This window comes from Aethalodelphis obliquidens, unplaced genomic scaffold, assembly GCF_003676395.1.
Source record: "Aethalodelphis obliquidens isolate GAN/ISIS:26980383/991018 unplaced genomic scaffold, ASM367639v1 scaffold31, whole genome shotgun sequence".
NCBI classification, from domain to species: Eukaryota; Metazoa; Chordata; class Mammalia; order Artiodactyla; family Delphinidae; genus Aethalodelphis; species Aethalodelphis obliquidens.
Genome location: NW_020837975.1, coordinates 3002416 through 3024055, shown reverse-complemented (window position 1 = coordinate 3024055; position 21640 = coordinate 3002416).

Sequence of the window (21640 nt, the reverse complement as noted above, 5' to 3'; positions counted from 1 at the left end):
TCATATTTATCCTTTTGCTGTTCATCATAGTTATCATTGCTTTCACAAAATTTTATTTTTTATTGTTTTTAAATCTGTATACTGGCTTATTTAAGTGATTTACTTTCTAATTGTGATTTTTCTCTTTCCTATAGATTCTTGCTTCTTTTCTATTTAGAGAAGACCTTTCTTTGAGTATAGGTTTAGTACTGCTGTGTTCTTTTATTTTTTCTTATCTGAGTTATTCTTTATCTCTCCTTCTATTCTAAATGGTAATCTTGCTGGGTAGAGCAGGTTTTTCCCTTTCAGGACTTTGAATATATCTTGCCACTCCCTTCTGGCCTGCAGTATTTCTGTAGAGAAGTCAGCTGATAGCCTTATGGGGGTTCCCTTGTAACTAACTCTTTATTTTTCTCCTGCTGCCTCTTTTTAACTTTTTCCATTTTAATTATAATATGTCTTGGCATAGGTCTGTTTGGGTTCATCTTGTTTGGGACCCTCTGTGCTTCCTGTACTTGGGTATCTGTTTCCTTCTTTAGGTTTGGGGAAGTTTTCAGCCATAATTTCTTTAAATACATTTTCGATCCCATTTTCTCTTTCTGTTGGAATTCTATTATGCATAGGTTGGCTCACTTCATATTATCCCATAGGTCTCTTATATTGCTTTCATTTTATTTTCATTTGGCTTTCTATCTGCTGTTCTGATTGGGTGATTTCCATTATACTATCTTCCAGATTACTTATTCATTCTTCTGCGTTTTTCATTCTGCTATTCATTGCCTTTACTCAGCTTTTGTCTCAGTGAATTAGTTTTCTAATTTTTCTTAGCTCCTCTTTATGGTTTCTAGTTCCTTTTTACAGTACTCTGAATTTCTGTTGCTAGCCTTTCTTAATTCCTTCAGTATTTTCATTATCTCCTTTTTGAACTCAGTGTCTATTAGACTGAAGAGGTCTGTATCATTCTTTGTTCTTTCAGGGGAATCCTCTTGATCTTTTAACTGGGAGTGGTTCCTCTGCTTCTTCATTTTACTCATTATTCTCTTACTCTGTGAGTTTAGGAAAAACAATTATCTACTGTGGTCTTAGAGAGCTACTTTTATGTGGAAGTGTCACTGTGCAGCTTGTGTGGGTTTAATATTTTTGGTGTGAGGGCTGTTTTTAGTGTGGATGACTGCCACGTGTTTCCTCATTGTGTGCTGGCCATTATCCCCTTGATAGGTGGTGTGACTGGTGTTATGGTGACCAAAACCTGCACTGGATGTTGAGTGCGTCCTTCTCTTTGCTCTGTAGTTGTCACAGCCCTGTTGGGGACTAGTTTGGAGTGGAAGTTCCCAGATCTGTTTCTGAGCTGCTTTTCTGAGCTACAGTGCAAAGTAGGCAGAATTGGAGCTCCCGCACTGAGAGAGGAGCCACTGAGTATCCCTCACCAGAGCTGCACACTGGTGAGTGCACTCTGTTGTGTTGCCTGTCACCTATTGCTCAGGCTCATAAAGTACACTGTTGTTGGCACTTCCCTCAGCCCTGCCTCAAATGTGGGAATGCTGGCAATTGGCCCTGGTGTCCCTCAGACATTGTTTTCACAAGGCCACTAGCACAGATCCACTGAAGTCAGGTCCCAGGACTGCAGTATTCATGCACCGTGGGAGCTATGGAGGCAGCCCAGACCCTGGCTCAGCCCATCTGCAGGCACCTACAAAGCCCACAGCTGCTAAGGCCAGACCCGTCCCCGCCCCAGGAGCACACTTTCTCCATTCAGATGTCCCACAGGTGCTGAGTTTACAAACCTGGTGGAAAGCTCGCAGTGGAGGTGTAAATTCGTAGCTCACACAGCTGCCAGGAGAGACTTCAGCCCTACTTCTTAAGTTGCACAGCCCCTGGGGCTCAGCTATGGTTTCAGCCCTGCCTCTGCATGTTGGCAATGTGCTGGCACCAGTGAGCTTTTCCATTTTGTAATTTTCTTGTTTCTAGTTGTGGCCTTTTCTGCCTAGAGAATTTCCCTTAGCATGTTGTAAAACTGATTTGGTGGTGCTGAATTCTTTTAGCTTTTGCTTGTCTGTCAAAGCTTTTGATTTCTCTGTCAAATCTGAATGAGAGACTTGCTGAGTAGAGTATTCTTGGTTGTAGGTTTTTCCCTTCCATCACTTTAAATATGTCGTGCTTCTCCCTTCCAGCCTGTAGTGTTTCTGCTGAAAAATCAGCAGATAAACTTTTGGGGATTCCTTTATATATTATTTGTTGCTTTTCCCTTGTTGCTTTTAATATTTTCTCTTTTATCTTTAATTTTTGTCAGTTTGATTACTCTGTATCTTGGCATGTTCTTCCTTGGGTTAATCCTGTATGGGACTCTTCAGTGGGCCCTGGACTTGGATGACTGTTTCCTTTCTCATGATAGGCAAGTTTTCAGCTATTATTCCTTCCAATATTTTCTCAGGCCTTTTGTCTCTTTCTGGGACCCCTATAATGTGAATGTTGGTGCATTTGATGTTTTCCCAGAGATCCCTTAAACTGTCTTCGTTTCTTTTCTTTCTTTTTTCTGTTCCACAGCAGTGATTTCCACCACTCTGTCTTTCAGCTCACTTATCCATTCTTTTTCCTCACTTATTCTGCTATTGATTCATTCTAGTGTATTTTTCATTTCAGTTATTGAATTCTTCAACTCTGTTTGGTTGTTCTTTATATTTTTTAGCTCTTTCTTAAAACTTTTTGTGACTTCTCACTCTGTGCATCCATTCTTTTCCCAAGTTCTTGGATCATCTTTATGATCATTATTCTGGAATCTTTCTAGGGTAGATTATTAATCTCCCCTTCACTTAGTTGTTCTTTTGGGGTTATATCTTGTTCCTTCATCTGGAACATGTTCTTCTGCAGTCTCATTTTGTCTAAATGTCTATTTGTATTTTTATGTATGTGAAAAGTTAGTAGTGTTTCTTGGCCTTGGAGAAGTGGCCCTCTGTAGGGGATGTCCTATGTGTCCCAGGAGTACACTCCTCTCTCCTCACCCAAGGGCCAGGGACCAACTGGTCCCAGGGTAGTTTCTGACCTGTGTTTATGGACTCAGTTCTGCAGGCTGCTGGATTGTAGTTTTCTTGCTTCTGGTGTCTGCGCCCTAGTGGGTGAGGCTGGTCTAGAGGCTTGTTCAGGCTTCCTGGTGGGAGGAGGTGGGTCTTGTCCCTCTGGCGGGCAGGGCCATGTTAAGGCCTCTGGTTAGAAGCAGCTGTGGGCTCAGGAAGTATTTAAGCATCCTTTCTGCTGATGGGAGGGTCTGTGCTCTCACCCTGTTGGTTGTTTGGCCTGAGGGATCCCAGCATTGGAACCTACAGGCTGTTGGGTGAGGCCAGGTCTTGATGCCAAAATGTTGGTCTCCAGGATGGCTCATGCCAATGAATACTCCCCAATACCTCTACCACCAGTGTTCTTGCCCCCACAGTGAGCCACAGCCACCCTCTGCCTCCCTAGGAGGTCCTCCAAGACCAGCAGGTAGGTCTGGCCCAGGCTCCTATGAAGTCACTGCTTTTTCCCTAGGTCCCAGTGTGCATGAGACTTTGTGTGTGTCCTCCAATAGTGGAATCTCTCTTTCCCCCAGTCCTGTGGAGTTCCTGCAATCAAGCCCCACTGGCCTTCAAAGCTGAATGCTCTGGGGACTCCTCCTCCCAATGCCAGACCCCCAGGCTGGGGAGCCTGATGTGGGCTCAGAACTCTCACTCCTGTGGGAGAACTTCTGTGATATAATTATTCTTCAGTTTGTGGGTCACCCACCTGGGTGGTATGGGATTTGATTATATTGTGAGTGTGCCCCTCCTACCATCTCATTGTGGTTTCTTCTTTATGTCTTTGGATGTAGAATATCTTTTTTGGTAGGTTTCAGTCTTTTTTATTGATGGTTGTTCCACAGTTAATTGTGATTTTGTTTTGCTCGTGAGAGGAGGGGAGCTCGAGTTCCTACTCCACCATCTTTGGCTAAACTCCTAAAAGTATATATATTTTAAATTCTCTCTTGTACTGTCAGATTTTTCAGTTTTCAGGGAACATTAACAGAGTCTTATTTTAAGGGAAAGCCGGTTTCTACCAGTTAAAATAATGAAAACATTTCATAAATTGGGTATTTTTCTTGTATATTGGTTCCCTGAAGACATTGTGACTGTGGCCCCAACTTTCTGGGGGCATTGTCATTTTCTTCATCATTGTAACCTAAAAATACATCTACAGCAACATCACTATCAGCAAGCATATGCAAACTGGATCTTCATGCCTTGGGCAGCCTGCACTCTGTCCCAGCACCCAGACCAATTGTTTTTACAGTCTTAACAACAGTCTCCAGTAAACAGATCAGCCTGCGTGGGAGAACCAAATTTGAAAAGGGCCTCAGTTGAACTTTTGTTTGTCAATTATCAGTGTGGAGTGACTTCAGGATTTCATGTGACAGATCGTTAATACTATATACTGTAAGGCATCCACTAAGCAAGAATCCTTTTAAAGTGTTTTCTTCAGAAACATTAAGAAATGTTTCCAAAGCAATGGATTCGTCAACCTCAAAATAGGGCCAGCTTTTAACTTATCTTATGTGATTTGGAGAGTCTGCCAGAATTTATTTATTCTAATCTCCTTCTCTAGAAAGAATTCTTCTTATGCCATATTCTTTTGGGAACAAAACAGGAAAATCTATTGGACATGCTGCATCTTGGTTGTGAAAATTCCAGAATTCCTGGTAGGAACACAATCGTCCATGTAGATGTGTTCCCAAGGATCTCCACCACCAACACAGTTCAAGAAATATTAATAAGGAGAAAAATGTCATTCTCTTTTGCACTCTCCACTGTCCTCTGGACCTACTAGGGGCTGGAGAGCAGTGAGTTGACCCTGCCAAAGGAACAAGAAACAAAGAAAATGGAAAGATCATAAAAAGCCACTGTTCCGTCAAAGTCATGAACTGTAGAGTCATTTGGTCCCTCCCCCCAACACCTAGCCCAGCTCTGAACTCAAAGGAGACACCCATGAAGATGATATCTGGACCCCACTCTCCATACAACCCCAACTGTACTCTCTGACTCTTGGAATCTTGATATCACATCTCCATGTAATCATTAGTGTTTTTAATCACAGCACCTGGAAATACAACCATTTCCAAATAGGTAGCTAGATATAGCAAATAAGAATACAGGATTAAATTTGAATTTCAGATAAACAGTGAATGATGTTTAGTATAAGAATGTCTAATGCAATGTTTGGGACTTATTTATACTAAAATTTTTTCATCATTATTCAAATTTAGCTGGTGTCCTGTATTTTTTCTGGCAATTCTTCTCCCAAAGCAGCCACTTTTGGGCAGCTGAAATGGATAGAGAGTTGTTTCTCGTGGTGAAATAAAGATCTGTCTTCTATGCACTGGTGGTCCTTCAGAATGTTATTCAGCCCAGTGAAAAGGGCGACAATTCCACAATTCTGAATAATAACAGAAATCTAGAGAAGACTGTTTTCACAAGGGTAAAATACTAAGATTGCTCTTACCCCTTTCTTAGGGGATGGGGAGGAAGGTCAGAGAAATGGTTAGAGGATGTTTACCAGCTGATTACATATATTCGGTCTCTAGTCTTCATGAAGTCAGGTCCCTAAGTCTGTCATCTTAAAAGTATAAAGAGTATTCCTGTAATATTCAGAGGTTTTAATAGTTATTTCTTAACTACAGTAGCTGTAACCTTGAGAGTATGTTTGTTTTTTATAAGAATAAAAGTTAGTTGTCAGAAAATGATTTGTTATTCCACTTAAAAGTTTAAGAGAATTTTGTCATCAAACTTGTGATAAGTAATTTGTTAACTGTGATTTCACTAATGTGTTGTAATTCAAGTAAGCAGGATACAAGCTGTGTAGTTTTCTTGCAAAAATAGATTTCTTTGGAATAACTAACTTGCACGTATTTCTGTTAAAACACACATAAAATCTCATTCTTTCATATTATGATGTCCGTTTCTGATATGGCTCAGAACCGCATCCTGGCCCTCACCTGCAGAGCGTCAGGGTGCCCACATCTTATAATGAGGTACCGCAGTGGAGCAGGACTTCCTCCAACTCCTCTGTGCTGGGCACTGCATTTCTATTAATGTAGCTCAAGGTCATTTACACATCATTAACCGACTGCCACTGAGCTGTCAACTCAAATTTATCCATTGCATAAATAAGAGGAAAAAACTACCTTATATCCTACGTTTGGTTTTCTCATTCCCATTTATAAAACTTGTTAAATTTCCACTTCTGCATGTAGGTCATCAATCTTGCATGTCCAGATTGCTTTCGCACTCCTCTAATGCTTCATCTCCTTCTAATTGTTTTTTAAATACTCCATGATATAGAAACCCAAGAATGACTAAGGACTTTTAGGTTTAAAAACTAAAAGAGATCCCCGCTATGTAGAGTTATATTGGAGTGTGTGTGTGGGGGGGCGTTCTTATCAGCAATTGTTTGGTCACCATCACTCAGGTCAATTACCAGACAACATGGGTGACCAGGTGATTAATCACTCTAGTGATTAATCTACCTCACAGGGAGGCATGACCAGAAGGTAAATGACAAATATCAATGGTCTTTGCAGTATGCTGAGTTCTGTATAAAAATAGATAAGATTTATTTTGCATTTTCAAATATGTGTTCTAGAATGTATACTAGAATCAGGTGATTGTTCTTCCCTAGTATTTTCCCACAAACCTGTTGGTAGGTTCACATGATATCATGTTGTAGTTCTTGCATTTATAGCCATATACCCAGGTTGAAAGCAGCTACCTGGCAGTGGGCAAGAAAAAGATGCTTCACTCCAGAAGCCATCCTCAATCTTAAGACACCCAAGCACCACATGTCAAAGAGATAGGAGGGAACTCTAAACCAAGATCACTGATTCTTGGCACAGAAGATGGACTCCTCCACCCACTTAGAACCGTAATTCAGCCTAATCCTAAACAGTGTTTACATATTATCCTCTAAGCCCAAGGATTTTCCTGCAAAGCTGAGCACAAACCAGTTCCGCAATTTGACTTGACTTCACAGTGTTAAAGACCCACATTTCTTGTTGCTTCCTGGTTGGCATCTTAAATCCTTCTGCCTTTGTCTTTCTGATCTCTCCCCATATGTCGCTCTCAGGGAAGGAATGTTTGCATAAACTGGGTGAATTCTATTTTTTTAAAATATGTGTTTTGTTTCATTTTTGTTGTTGGTGGTGGTGGGAGAAGCAGGATGGGGGCGAATATATGCTCAGGTTTTTTAAGTTGCTAAAGCACTCAAATTAGGAAAAAGTAAGACAAGAAACTGATGAATAAGATGTGGGGCAGGACACAAAAAATAAGTCTGAAAAATAATGGCTCACACAACATAGTACTTGCCATGGAAATACCACATAGACTTTGGTTCAGCCAGAACGGGGCTGGTAAACTTATTAGCTTATTAGCTAATTATTATTATTAACTTATTAGCTAGTGATCTTGCTGGTTATTCCTAACCAGCAGTTTGGGATAACTCCTTCCTGAAAGGGTTGGATGAAAATTGAGAAAACATAGTTTTTGGCACAGAGAATCATGCAAGAATGTCCGGTTCCTGCCAGCCTTTCAGGACTGTCAACAGTGCGTGGGGGATGGGAGGAGTCAATCTCTCCAAAATGGCGTCAGTATCTTTTGGCTTTTCTCTAGAAGTAATGAAAACTCAAAAAACCACTCTGGCCTCTGAAAGCCAATGTATGTATGTATATGGTATGAACAGTGCTATCTCAATTGTTTATGGACTGTTTAACAGTAATGCATAGGCAAGCTGGCTCATGGCTGCTGCAAAAATCTCCAACTAGCATTGCTTCACTATATATAAAATTTATTGGATGAACTTTGGTTCGAAGTACACAAAACACTGCCTGTTCACAAGGTGTTTTCTAGGAAACCCTATGAAACAGTTCCTCTGAATATGAATGTGATCTCACCGGCACAAATCAAATGTCAAACCACACACGGACATGATACAAGTGGGGAGGGCCTAGAGGCACGTTTTATCTGCTGCCAAACTTTTTTCCCCTGCTTCATAAGAGTATGGGCCTTTAAAATGTGTGTGCTGCATATGTGGAATCCCTTGGAAGAAAATGTGAATGAGATTAACCCCCACCAGTTAGTTAATTCCTGGGAGTTCCTAGGTCAGCAGAGGCACACTTGTGTGCCAATGACCACAAGCACATGTACCCCAGCCATGAGAATTGGGTGTCCCCAGTGGAGAGAATCGAATGTGTCCATGTAACAGCAACTTGGAGGGTCCAGCATTACAAGGGGAGGGGAGTCAGAGAAGAAGAATGAGGCAAGGCAACATTTAACCAAGATGGGCTGAGGTGGTTCTCATTACTTCCCCCATCCACCCTCTCACCGTATTTGGAGAATGCTGTTCATTAACAGCCCTGTGCCTCTCTGTTGTCCTTTTAGGGAAGCCACTGATGCCCTTTTGTACTCTAACCTGTTTCAGATGTTTGTGTGGCTCATTTCCCAGTATTATTATGAGTAACTCTTTAGTAGAGTTTTGAAGAAACATTCCTCTTCCGATCTAGATTGTGTTGAACAAGTCATTGATTTTTGATGTGTCATACTTTTTTTTTCCATGGGAAAGCCATAATTTTTATTTTTTTATTTTTAAAATTTTTACTGGAGTATAGTTGATTTATAATGTTGTGTTAGTTTCAGGTGTACAGCAAAGTGAATCAATTATACATGTACAAATATCCACTGTTTTTTAGATTCTTTTTCCATATAGGTCATTACAGAGTACTGAGTAGAGTTCGCTGTGCTATACAGTAGGTCCATGTTGGTTACCTATTTTATATATAGTGGTGTATATATGTCAATGCCAGTCTCCCAATTTGTCCCTCCCCCCTTCCCCGTTGGTAACTATAAGTTTGTTTTCTACATCTGTGACTCTACTTCTGTTTTGTAGATAAGTTCATTTGTACAATTTTTTTAGATTCCACATATAAATGATATCATATGCTACTTGTCTTTCTGTGTTTGACTTACTTCATTCAGTATGACAATCTCTAGGTCCATCCATGTTGCTGCAAATGGCATTATTTCATTCATTTTTATGTCTGAGTAATATTCCATTGTATATATGTACCACCTCTTCTTTATCCATTCCTCTGTTGATGGACATTTAGGTTACATCCATGTCCTGGCTATTGTGAATAGTGCTGCAGTGAACATTGTGGTGCATGTATCTTTTTTGAATCATGGTTTTCTCCAGGCATATGCCTAGGAATGGGATTGCTGGATCATATGGTAGCTCTATTTTTAGTTTTTTAAGGACCCTCCATACTGTTCTCCATAGTGGCTGTACCAATTTACATTTCCACCAACAGTGTAGGAGGGTTCCCTTTTCTCCACACCCTCTCCAGCATTTATTGTTTATAGATTTTTTTTGTTGATGGCCATTCTGACTGGTGTGAGGTGATACCTCACTGTAGTTTTTATTTGCATTTCTCTAATAGTGATGTTGAACATCTTTTCACATACTTTTTTCCCATCTGTATGTCTTCTTTGGAGAAATGTCTGTTTAGATCTTCTGCCCATTTTATGTCTGGATTTTTTGTTGTTGTTTTTTTTGGATAGTGAGCTGTTTGTATATTTTGAAGATTAATCCCTTGTCAGTTGCTTCATTTGCAAATATTTTCTCCCATCCTGAGGCTTGTCTTTTTGTTTTGTTTATGGTTTCCTTCGCTGTGCAAAAGATTTTAAGTTTAATTAGGTCCCATTTGTTTATTTTTGTTTTTATTTTCATTACTCTTGGAGGTGGATCAAAAATGATCTTGCTGAAATTTATGTCAGAGAGTGTTCTGCCTATGTTTTCCTCTAAGAGTTTAAAAGTATCCAGCCTTACATTTAGATTTTTAATCCATTTTGAGTTTATTTTTGTGTATGGGGTTAGGGGATGTTCTAATTTCATTCTTTTACATGTAGCTGTCCAGTTTTCCCAGCACCAGTTTTTGAAGAGACTGTCTTTTCACCATTGTATATTCTTGCCTCTTTTGTCAGAGATTAGGTCATCATATGTGTGTGGGTTTATCTCTGGACTTTTTATCCTGTTCCATTGATCTACATTTCTGTTTTTGTGCAAGCACCATACTGTTTTGATTACTGTAACTTTGTAGTATAGTCTGAAGTCCAGGAGCCTGATCCCTCTAGCTCTGTTTTTCTTTCTCAAGAATGCTTTGGCTATTCAGGGTTTTTTGTGTTTCCATACAAATTGTAAAGTTTTTTGTTCTAATTGTGTGAAAAATGCTGTTGGTATTTTGATAGGGATTTCATTAAATCTGTAGATTGCTTTGTGTAGTACAGTCATTTTCACATTATTGATTCTTTCAATCCAAGAACATGGTATATCTCTCTATCTGTTTGTGTCATCTTTGATTTCTTTTAACAGTATCTTATAGTTTTCAGAGTACAGGTCTTCTGACTCCTTAGGTAGGTTTATTCCTAGGTATTTTATTCTTTTTGTTACGATGGTAAATGGGATGGTTTCCTTAATTTCTCTTTCTGATCTTTCATTGTTAGGTATAGGAATGCAAGAGATTTATGTGTATTAATTTTGTATCCTGCTACTTTACCAAACTCTCTCTCTGGAGAGTTGGGTTTGTTTTTGTTTTTTTGTTTTTTATCATAAATGGATGGTGAATTTTGTCAGAAGCTTTTTCTGGATCTATTGAGATGATCATATGGTTTTTATTCTTCAGTTTGTTAATGTGGTGTATCACATTGATTTCCATATATTGAAGAATCCCTCCATCCCTGGGAAAAATCTCACTTGATCATGGCGTATGATACTTTTAATGTGTTGCTGGATTCAGTTTGCTAGTGTTTTGTTGAAGTCTTTTGTGTCTATGTTCATCAGTGATATTGGCCTGTAATTTTCTTTTTCTCATTATATCTTTGTCTGGTTTTGGTATTAGGGTGATGGTGGCCTCATAGAATGAACTTGGGAATGTTCCTTTCTCTGCAGTATTTTGGAAGAGTTTCAGAAGGATAGGTGTTAACTCTTCTCTAAACGTGTGATGGAACTCGGCTGTGAAGCCATCTGGTCCTGGACTTCAGTCTGTGGGAGTTTTTAAATCACAGTTTCAATTTCAGTAGTTGTGATTTGTCTGTTCATATTTGCTATTTCTTCCTGGTTCAGGCCCCTGCCCTTGAATGTAGGCTGGACCTTGTGATTTGCTCCTGACTAAGAAAATATGGCTAAAGTGATAGGACATAATTTCTAAGCTTAGGTTGTGGAAGACTGTGACTTTGGACTCTATTGCCTCCTTGGTTTGCCCACTTTGATGATGCAAACTGCCATGCTGGAGTGGCCCATGTGGCAAGGAAATGAGGAGGGTGGCCTCCAGCCAACAGCTAGCAAGGAACTGAGGCCCTTAGTCCAACAACCCACGAGGAATGGAATCTTGACAACCAACCAACCAAGGAGTGAACTGGAAAATAAATCCTGCCTCAAATGAAATGAGACACAGATGACTGTGGCCCCAGCTGGAACTTTGACTGCAGCCTTGTAAGCGACCTTGAAACAGAGAACCCAGACGAGTTTGCCTGAATTCTTGTTCACACAAACTGCGAAATAAGTTGTTTGAAATCACTGAGTTCTCAGGCAACTGTTGTCCAGCAATAAAAAGCAATACAAGTATCACCCTATTTCCAGTTTTAAAGACTAAAATAACTGGATAACTTACAATGCCTTTGGCCTTTTTAATTTTAAATATGTAGTTGGAGATACCAAAATGGAAATACAGTATGACATCAGAAATTCAAAATAATGATCACCCCTCAAATTTATCAGTGATTTATTCCAAGTATTGGGATGATAGGTGATTTTATTTACTCTTTGTACTTTTATGTATTTACTACACTTTCTGTAACTAACAAGTGTAAAATTATCATCAGAAGTTGATAATAAAATGTATCATTGAATGTATAAAGTATCCTACTCCCCAAATGCAGTCAATATAAATCAAAGGAATGTCCTAAATAAAAATTCTTCACTGAATTAACTACATTTCAAACATGTTTTGACAAAAAACAAATTATTCTGACACTGATACTTAAAAGATACATTTTCAGAGGTGTGTGAGAGTAAGAGTAAGCAAAAGAATACACACAAAAGAATATACACTAAAGAAAGTACTAACAGGACTTCCCTGGTGGCACAGTGGATAAGAATCCACCTGCCAGTGCAGGGGAGACAGGCTCGAGCCCTGGTCCGGGAAGATCCCACATGCCATGGAGCAAGTAAGCCCATGAGCCACAACTACTGAGCCTGTGATCTAGAGACTGTGACCCGCAACTACTGAGTCCATGAGCCACAACTAATGAAGCCCGTGTGCCTAGAGCCGGTGCTCCGCAACAAGAGAAGACATCGCAAGGAAGAGTAGCCCCCACTCACCGCAACTAGAGAAAGCCCGAGTGCAGCAATGAAGACCTAATGCAGCCAAAAATAAATAAAATTAAATCTTTAAAAAAAAAAAAGAAATAATATGATTTGAAATATATTTGAGTGATAGAATCAAGGTAAATGCCTTGGACCACCTTATAAAGCCCTGTAGTCAAACTAACCAAAACTGAAGCAGGAAAAATGTACATCCTTCCTTGTATACTTTTATTAAAACTTTTTTGGTTAGGTCACATTATATATGCCTCCACATCTAAAATAAAATTTTTTTAAACGTCTTTGTTGGGGTATAATTGCTTTACAATGGTGTGTGAGTTTCTGCTTTATAACAAAGTGAATCAGTTATACATATACATATGTTCCCATATCTCTTCCCTCTTGCGTCTCCCTCCCTCCCACACTCCCTATAAAATAAATTTTTAAAACACCACACCATGACATAGTCAGTGAAGAGTTCCAACATTTATCCACATATATTACCAATGAACTTAAGCAAAAAGTAGAATATTCAAAAGTTTCATTTGCATTAAGTCATTCAGGATACCTATCTGACAGCAAGAGGAATCAGGACTCTTTGACAGCTAACTGATGAAGCCACTTCCCAGGGGAACTCATGACACATCTTTTGATGGTCAGAGAGAAAATAGTGTTAAATATTAGCTGCCTCGAAGCAGACCGTCTTACTCAGTGAACCAATTTTAAAAGGTCACTACGTTTTTGGAAGGAGATAATTTGATGAGACATGAAACAATGGAAAATTAATCTAGCTATGGAACCCAAGACATTTCCAGCACTCCAGAGAAAAGTCTAAACCTATCTCAAGGTGAAGCTTGTGTCTCTGGAAAATGCAGATGTGGTGTGGTTCCCAAGAGTTCGTGACCATGCCTTCCTTATGAAGTCACCATCTTAGGAGCACAGAGGCCCTGGTGTAATGGTGAGGTGTAGTGGGATGATTACTGGTCTCGGCAGGAAAATATTTATCTACTGGGTCATTTTTAGCTGTGTGAGCCTGGAGAAATAACAGCCTCTCTAGCTTTGTTTAAATTATCCGTAAAATTCAAATAGTACTTATCTACTATTTCAATGACTGGCTGGGAACCTCATATAAGATATATATTCATGTGAAGAGCTTTATAAACCAAAACCGACTTTAAAAAATCAATCTGGGCATAATCAAGAACCTAAAAAAGCAAAAGGTTACCCATGAGAAAGAATTCTAAATTAATCCATGATCAGATATGGCATTGTAAAGTTTATACTTTATATCTCAAGACATTGCTTCAAACCGATTCTGTTCCTCCGAATTCACTGGTCAGCTCTCAAGCAGGTATTTTGTGACTTAGTTGGTGACCAGATCCCACATCCACTGACTGGTTACTTTTGAAACAAACTTTTCTACACTAGGAATCAAAAACATAACCATGTACATTTTTCTACCTACTTAATCCTTCTTTCAGAAATGTAGTTTTATGGTAATCCATTTTTAAGTCATGCCCACAGCCAGATCTAATAGGCATATATCAACGAACCATTTTCCTGAGATTTCTGTCTTATTGAAAAGCCAAGCACACACTTCAGCCTCATTGGAGCTTTGAAGCACAACCAATCCCAGCTGAAATGCAGGCCCTTCCACACTCCCCCACCCTATGAGATGACTATTATTGCTTTCTTCATGGAGATTCAACTACAAGCACAATAAAAATCAACAGACTTGGAACAGCTGAGACTAATTTTTAATGAAATGCTGAGGCCACCAAAATTCACATTCTTGCAACCCTTAGACAATGCCCCAAAATATGTCCCTCTTGGTCATACATCTTTTCCTGTGCTCTCAGCCCTAATGCTCTAGCCTTCCACCAACCTGATCCAAACACCTATCCACAGTGTGCCTTCCTCCCAAACCCTTTTCTCTGGGTACCCTAAAACTTGATTCCATCCTACGCCCTCTGCTTCTTCCCACTGCTTCAATCCCTTGCTCTTCCCGTTGAGCCTGACTGAAAAAACCCCAGCTCCTAACTCTTTTTTTTTTTTAAGAAAGTCTTATCAATTTCCTCAAAAGAAAATTTGCTGGAATTTGGCTTGAGATTATATTAGATTTGCAGATTAACTGGAGGATAATTGACATCTTAACAATATTAACTATTCTGATCCATAAATATAGCATCTCTCCACTTTTTGTTTTACATTTTTCTCAATGTTCTGTAGTTTGTGTACAATTTTTGTACGTTTTGTTAAATGTATCCCTAAGTACTTTAGTTTTTTGCTATTATAATTTGTATTGTTTTTCAGCTTCCAACAGCTACTATTAGTATGTAGAAATACAACTGATTTTTCCATATTTACTTTATATACAGGGACCTTGCTAAAGTCACCTGTAGCTTTTTTGTAAATTCCATAGGATATTCTATGTGGACAATGTTGTCACCTGAGAATTAAAATAATTTCATTCCTCTTTGCCAATCTATACATCTTTTATTCTTTTACTACCCTTTTGTACGGGACTTAGCTTCCAGTAAGATGTTGAATGGGAGTGGTGAGAGAGAACATCTTTGCCTCATTTATGACCTTAGAGGGAAAGCAATCAATCTTTCACCATTAAGTATAATGTTAGCTGTTCTTTATCAGGTTGAGAAAGTTCTTTTCCACTCCTGCATTGCTGAAACATTTGTTCTCATGAGTGATTTTTGAAGATTGTCAAATGATTTTTCTGCATCTGTTGAGGTTATCATACAATTTTTCTTATTTTTTAGTTGGTTAATATAGTGAAAAAAAAGTGCTTAGTTTTCTAATGTTAGTCCAACCTTACTTTCCTGGGATAAACTCTATTTGGTCATTGTATTAGTCTTCTAGGACTGGCATAACAGAATAGCACAGACTGGATGGTTTAAAGAACAGAAATTTATTTCCTCACAAGATCAAGATGCTAGTAGGGTTGGTTTCTGGTGAGACCTTTCTTCTTGGCTTGCTGATGGTCCTTCTTGCTGAATCCTCACATGGTCTCTCCTCTGTGCATGTGCAGAGAGAGAGAGAGAGAGAGAGAGATCTTTCATGTCTCTAGGGCTCCATCTTTATGATATCATTTAACCTTAGTTATCTCTTTAAAGGCCTTATCTCCAACTACATTACATTGGGGGTTAGGGCTTCAACCTATGAATTTGGGGGGAAAACAATTCAGTCCATAACTGTCATGATGTATTTTTCTTATCATATACTGCTGTATTTAATTTGCTAATTTTTAAAGGATTGTTGTGCCTACATTCATAAGAAATACTGAAAGTTTTCTTTTCTTATAATGCCTTTGACTTTGGTATCAATGTGATGCCTCATAGAATGAATTGTGAAGTGTTTCTTCCTTTTCTATTTTCTAGAAGGATTTTTGTAAATTTGTTTTTGTTTTTTTTTTTTCCTTTAAATGCTAGAATTCACCAAAGAATACAACTGGTACTGGAGTTTTCTTTTGGGTAAAGTTTTTTTTTAATTGGAGTATAATTGATTTGCAATATCATGTTTCACGTGTACAGTACAGAGATTCAGCTTTATATCTATATAGATCTATATCTATATATACTTTTTTAGATTCTTCTCCCTCATAGGTTATTACAAATATTGAGTATAGTTCTCTGTGCTATACAGTAGGTCCTAGTTGGTTATCTATTTTATATATAGTCGTGTGTATATGTTAATCCCAACCTCCTATTTTATTCCTCCCCTCCCTCTTCCCCTTTGGTAACCAAAATTTTGTTTTCTATTCTGTGAGTCTCTTTCTGTTTTGGAAATAAGTTCATCTGTATATTTTTTATTTTTTAGATTCCACATATAAGGGATATCATATGAGATTTGTCTTACTCTGTATGGCTTACTTCACTTAGTGTGATAATCTCTAGGTCCAACCATGTTTCTACAAATGGCATTATTTCATTATTTTTTATGGCTGAGTAGTATTCCACTGTATATATGTACCACATCTTCCTTATCCATTCATCTGTCGATGGACACTTAGATTGCTTCCATGTCTTGGCTATTGTAAATAGTGCTGCCATGAAAAATGGGGTGCATGTATCCTTTCAAATTATGGTTTTCTCTGGATACATGTCCTGGAGTGGGATTGCAGGATCATATGGTAGCTCTATATTTAGTTTTTAGAGGATACTCTATACTGTTATCCATAGTAGCTCTACCAATTTACATTCCTACTAACAGTATAGGAGGGTTCCTTTTTCTCCACACCCTCTTCAGCATTTATTATTTGTGGCCATTTTGATGATGGGCGTTCTGACTGGTGTGAGGTGATACCTCATTGTAGTTTTGATTTGCATTTCTCTAATAATTAGTGATGTTGAGCATTTTCTCATGTGCCTGTTGGCCATCTGTGTGTCTTCTTTGGAGAAATGTCTATATAGACATTCTGCCCATTGTTTTATTGGGTTGTTTGTTTTTTTATTTTGATATTGAGCTATATGAGCTGTTTAGGTATTTTGGAAATTAATCCCTTGTTGGTTGCATCGTTTGCAAAAATTTTCTCCCATTCTGTAGGTTTTCTTTTCTTTTTATGGTTTGCTTTGCTGTGCAAAAGATTTTAAGTTTAATTAGGTCTCATTTATTTATCTTTGTTTTTGTTTCCATTACTCTGGGGGATGGATCCAAAAAGATATTGCTGCAATTTGTGTCAAAGAGTGTTTGCCGGGTTTCCCTGGTGGCACAGTTGTTAAGAATCTGCCTGCCAATGCAGGGAACATGGGTTTGAACTCTGGTCTGGGAAGATCCCACATGCTGCAGAGCAACTAAGCCCGTGCATCACAACTACTGAGCCTGCATGCTGCAACTACTGAAGCCCACATGCCTAGAACCCATGCTGTGCAAAGAGAGGCCACTGCAATGAGAAGCCCATGCACCACAACGAAGAGTAGCCCCCACTCACCACAACTAGAGAAAGCCTGTGCACAGCAATGAAGACCCAATGCAGCCAAAAATAAATAAATAAATAAATTTATTTATTTAAAAAAAAGGTGGAGGAGAACTCTCCACCTTCCTTATTAGAAAAAAAAAAGTGTTTGCCTATGTTTTCCTCTAGGAGTTTTATAGTATCAGGTTTACATTTAAATCTTTCCTCCAATTTGAGTTTATTTTTGTGAATTATGTTAGAGAATATTCTAATTTCATTCTTTTACATGTAGCTGTCCAGTTTTCCCAGCACACACTTTTTGAAGAGACTGTCTTTGCTCCATTGTATATTATTGCCTCCTTTGTTGTAGATTAATTGGCCATAGGTATGTTGGTTCATTTCTGGGCTTTCTATCCTCTTCCATTAATCTATATTTCTGTTTTTGTGCCAGTACTATACTGTTTTGATTACTGTAGCATTGCAGTATAGTCTGAAGTCAGGGAGCCTGATTCCTCCAGCTCTGTTTTTCTTTCTCAAGATTGCTTTGGCTATACGAGGTCTTTTGGGTTTCCATATAAATCTAAAACTTTTTTATTCTAATTCTGTGAAAAATACCATTGGTAATTTGATAGAGATTGCATTGAATCTATAGATTGCCTTGGATAGTATAGTCATTTTGACAATATTGAGTCTTCCAATCCAAGAACACAGTATATCTTTCCATCTGTTTGTATCACATTTGATTTCTTTCATCAGCATTTTATAGTGTGCGGAGTACAGATTTTTTGCCTCCTTAGGTAGGTACAGATTTTTTGTCTCCTAGGCATTTTATTCTTTTTGATGAAATGGTAAATGAGATTGTTTCCTTAATTTCTCTTTCTGATCTTTTGTTTTTATTGTATAGAATTGCAAGAGATTTGTTTATTAATTTTGTATCCTGCAAGTTTACCAAATTCATTGATGAGTTCTAGTAGCTTTCTGGTAGTGTCTTTAGGATTTTCTATAAATAGTATCATGTAATCTGCAGACAGTGACAGTTTTACTTCTTCTTTTCCAATTTGGGTTCCTTTTATTTCTTTTTCTTCTCTGATTGCTGTGGCTAGGACTTCCAAAACTATGTTGAATAAAAGTGGTGTGAGTGGACAGTCTTGTCCTGTTCCTGATCTTAAAGGAAATGCTTTCACCTTTTCACCATTGAGTATAATGTAAGCTGTGGGTTTGTAGTATATGGTCTTTATAATGTCGAGTATGTTCTCTCTATGCCCACTTTCTGGAGAGTTTTTATCATAAATGTATGTCAAATTTTATCAAAAGTTTTTTCTGCATCTATTGAGATGATCATATATGGTTTGTATACTTCAATTTGTTATTGTGGTGTAGCACATTGATTGAGGTACGGATATTGAAAAATCTTTGCATCCCTGGGATAAATCCCACTTGATCATGGTGTATGATCCTTTTAATGTATTGTTGGGTTTGGCTTGCCAGTATTTTATTGAGGATTTTTGCGTCTATGTTCATCAGTGTTATTGGCCTGTAATTTTCTTTTTTTGTGGTATCTTTGTCTGGTTTTGGTATCAGGGTAATGGCGACCTTTTAGAAAGAGTATGGAAGTGTTCCTTCTGCAATTTTTTGGAATAGTTTCAGAAGGATAAATGTTAACTCTTTTCCAAATGTTTGATAGAATATATAGGGTCTTGTTTTTGTATCCATTTAGCCAGTCTGTCTTTTGTTTGCAGCATTGAATCCATTTACATTTAAGGTAATTATTGATACGTATGTTCTTATTGTGATATTAATTGTTTTGGATTTGTTTTTTAGGTCTTTTTTCTTCCTTTTCACTTTTGTTCTCTTGTGATTTGATGACTATCATTAGTGTTGTGTTTGGATTCCTTTTTCTTTTTTGTGTATATATCTGTTATAGATTTTTGGCTTGCAGTTACCATGAGGTTTTGGTATAGCAATCTATATGTATATGACTGTTTTAATTTATTCATCTTTTTAAAAATTTATTTAGTTATTTATTTTTGGCTGTGTTGGGTCTTCGCTGCTGTGCATGGGCTTTCTCTAGTTGCGGCGAGCGGGGGCTACTCTTCATTGTGGTGCACGGGCTTCTCATTGCTGTGTTTTCTCTTGTTGCACAGCATGGGCTCTAGACATGTGGGCTTCAGTAGTTGTAGCTCATGGGCTCTAGAGCGCAGGCTCAATAGTTGTGGTGCATGGGTTTAGTTGCTCCGCAGCATGTGAGATCTTCCCAGACCAGGGCTTGAACCTGGGTCCCCTGCATTGGAAGGCAGATTCTTAACCACTGCACCACCAGGGAAGCTCCCTAACTTGCTCATCTCTTAATTTCGAATGATTTCAAATATCCTGCATTTGTACTCTCAGAATTACTGGTTTTGATATATTTGTGTGTGGATGATTTCCCACCTTTACTGTATGTTTGCCTTTACCAGTGAGCTTTCCCATTTTGTAATTTCCTCCTTTCTAGTTGTGGCCTTTTCTTTTCTGCCTGAAGAAGTTCCTTTAGCATTCCTTGTAAAGCTGGTTTGGTGGTGCTGAATTCTTTCAGTTCTTGCTTGTCTGTAAACCTCTTGATTTCAGCTCTTAACTTTCAATTAACCTTCTGCCCCCTCTGTTCCTACACCCAGCTGCACTCTGTAGGTCAGGGTAACTACAGTCCCCTGGTCTCAGCTATTTCAAACCTTTTCGGCTCAACTCAAACACCATAACCTATGACCTTTTCCTTAACTCCAGGCAGGACACCCTGGCTTCTAATTTGCTGAGAGAAATAAGTCAGTGCAGTTAGGTAATGTAACTCCCTTAACTTCTCTTTTTCCATCTTTTCTTCCCTTCCAGTTTTATTGTGATATAACTGATGTACAGAACTGTGTAAGTTTAAAGGGTATCTCTTTTCCCACCTTAACCACCCTTTCTTTTGGTCCTTCATTATCGAAAGGCCTGTCCCTCCCCATGGGACCAATTCCTCCAGCCTGACATCTGGAGAAGACATTGAAAGTGAGGCGATAAACAGGCAGTCCTGTAGTAGCACAAGTGAGAGGTAACAAGGGCCAGAACTAAATTCAAATTTTCAGAGAACACCTAAGCAGGGAGATAATCACATATAACTGCTGGCACAGGTGTGTGTGTGTTCTCACATAACTGGGAGCAGAGGAGAAAGAAAGAGTGTAGAACAGTGATCTCTAAGTTCAGATGTGGCATGAAAACAAGATGTCTGTTTTACATTTCACCTAAGAGGAGGGGGAGGAAATCAACCTCCATGGACATACTACAGACTAACAGTAACATGTGCCCTATGGTGGCACCCACAGCATCCTCTGTGTCTGTGTCCCCAGGTGACAGGTGGACACAGTGGTTCTCGCAGCATGTGTGGTAGACTGCACTTTATCTGTGTCAAGCAGGGTGAATGAACACATTTTATCATCTCTTTTTAACAAAACAATCTTTACAAAATGTGGCTTAAACAGATCCCTGCAAATAAACTATGGATTTAAGACACTTAGAATGCAAGAAACAAAGAAGAAAAAAGCAGAGAAGACACTCCTAGAACAAGCCCCCCCCAGTCACATCATGAGTTAAACCAGGGAGGGTCTCATCAGATTTGACAAGATTTGGACCAAAAAGTTGTCAAGACTATTTGAAATAAGTATATATTCCTACACCAGTGTTGTTAAGTGTAAATCTGACACTAAGATTATATTGAACCTTGAGAAATTAGCTAATGATAATATATGCAAAAAATATCTGATAAACACATTGGAAGAGTTTGCTCAGAAAATTCTTATTGCTGGAAATATGCTGTCAAAGAAGTAGGGAACCCACTGGCAGAAAAGATAGAGTCTATAAGGCTGTGGCAACTGAAATTCCTGGTCTTTGCCCTGGGGCAAAGGTCGCTCTTTTAGGGTGAGGAACTTTTAAAAGAATATTTTATCTGAGGATAACTTTTGAAAACTTTTAATCTCTTTTTATTCTCATCTCCTATGCAGTCTTTAATTTCAAATAATGGGGTACAATAAAAGTGTGGGTAAATGAATATGAAATTGCTTTGAACACATTTTGCTTTGCATGCTTTTTTTTTAACATCTTTCTTATTAGAGTATAATTGCTTTACAATGGTGTGTTAGTTTCTGCTGTATAACAAAGTGAATCATATATATATATATATACACACACACACACACACACACACACACACACACATATCCCCGTATCTCCTCCCTCTTGCATCTCCCTCCCACCCTCCCTATCCCACCTCTCTAGGTGGACACAAAGCACGGAGCTGATCTCCCTGTGCTATGTGGCTGCTTCCCACTAGCTATCTAT